Source organism: Simochromis diagramma, unplaced genomic scaffold, assembly GCF_900408965.1.
Source record: "Simochromis diagramma unplaced genomic scaffold, fSimDia1.1 OVJJ01000411.1, whole genome shotgun sequence".
Classification (NCBI taxonomy): Eukaryota; Metazoa; Chordata; class Actinopteri; order Cichliformes; family Cichlidae; genus Simochromis; species Simochromis diagramma.
The window spans coordinates 1,755,176-1,757,328 of NW_024386735.1; positions in this window are offsets into that span (position 1 = coordinate 1,755,176).

A 2,153-nucleotide genomic window follows, 5' to 3' on the forward strand; every position below is an offset into this window, starting at 1 on the left:
ATACTTGTGACCCTGATGTCCCCTATGTAATCAGCACGTGATCTTCCTAATCAGGAAGGAAGGTTTGTCCTTGACAGCTGGCTCACTGGGCAGCTGGAAATAGTTGGATATGTCACAAAGCCATGACTATGTGTAATCACTGGATTATGCAATGTGAGGTTGGAAAGAGAGAGCCAAGCAGAGGAAACATGGAGAAAATCAATTACAGAATACAGACACCTGTTTACAAGAAGAATATTAGGTATTAGTGAGGTGTTAGCAAGTGCTTAATCCATGATTTCTATATTATTACTCCTCCTTAGTATGTCATTTATAAATATAGGTATTTTTCTCCATCTGTTATTGATGGGTCTATCTAGCACAAACCCCTCACTGGAACAATCAGAGACAATTCTTCTACAATTGCAAAAAGCATTGGACACCAGGCAGAACTCTTTGTGTGATCTCATGCACAAGGGAGAGAACTGTGACGAGCGCTGTTCCTGACGCTCGAACCCCAGTCACTCTCAGTTAGTTCCCCCGTAGCATTGCTCTTTATAATTATGCATATTTTCATTAACATATGATGTCTTACATAGGCGTACATGTGAACATAGAGTACTGTCTGTGTGTGTGGGTGTGTGGGTGTGTGTGTGTGTGTGTGGGGGGGGGGGGGGGGTAGGATCGACAGGTTGCATCCTATCACTATGCAATCGATTATATACCTCTAAGAATATATGAGTAGGGATGGGTATTGATAAGATTTTCACGATTCCGATTCTATTTTTGATTCTGTTTAACGATTCGATTCTTTATCGATTCTCTTATCGATTCTTTTTAAAAAAGGAGAACACTAAGGTCGATTAGCTTAGAACTTTGTTTTATATCTTCTCTTTGAACAAGATAGAAATTTAGGAGTAACATGGCCTTACAAACCCAACAGTGAGATCTTAACAGACCCAGCCTACGGCTCTTCAATGGGGTGTCACAGGGTCCCCGGGGAAAAAAATGTAAATGTAAAATAATAAAATAAATATTCTTCTGTAGCAATAACAAAGTATAACATAAATTATTCTGTAGCAATTACACAAGAATATCCAGTAATGTCCCTGCCTACAATTAAACACATTCACTTACCAAAGTGAAATCGGGGGCATCTGCTGTGGCAAATGGGTGCAAGCCTTTTACCCCAAACTTAGTCACTGCTCGGTGACATTCGTCTATCCTGGACTGAAAGGAGACGCTACCAGTAGACTGCAGCGAGAACTGCCAGCATCTGAGCCAGCCAGACTCTGTCTGTCTCTCTCATCATGGTCACCTAAATGCACAGTAATGGCAGGTTTTGTAATAAGGCAGATCGCGCTAACATAATATGCACTGTTAGTTGATTATTTACCTGCCGCATTAACGGGAGAGGACGTGCAAACGTTACCGCTGCTGCTGGGTTGAGATTCACGGAGCGGAATTAAAAACATGACATTCATTTAAGGTTATCATGTGTTTTGTGAGCAAATGCTTTTGCATATTCGTAGTGTTTCCTCCCTTAAATGAAACATCTACTTTGCAAGTATTGCAAGTTGCCCTGTTATCATCCACTCTCGTAAAGTATGACCAAACTTTGGAGCGTTTGAGCCGCCATGTTTCCTACCAGGTAATTGACGCTCCGCAACGTGGTGACGTCATTCGGGGCGACTGGAATCGATAAGGGAATCATTTGTGAAAATGGCAAACAATTCCAAGGAATTGAAACAGTGGGAACCGGTTCTCAACAAGAACCGGTTTTCGATACCCATCCCTATATATGAGTATATATTTCTAAGCATAAATGACAATCCAACCATATAAACCTAACAGTTATTGTTACACCATTCACAGCTATCACTACTACTACATTACTGCTAAAAATAAATCATAATCATAGTCATAATAATATTTATGAATGACATACTAAAGAGCAATAATGCCATATAAATAATGAATTAAGCACTTACTGATACCTTAATAACACTTGATAGTGTAACAGCATTTGAAAATGTTACCTATTAGTTTAGCAGCGGCCAAAGGGGAGGAGTGCCAGCAAACGTTCACAGTAGCTTATTAATCAACCTTTAAAAAAATGTCAGTGAAATTATGTCACCTATCATTGGTGCCAAAATACTGACTTAAGCACAGCA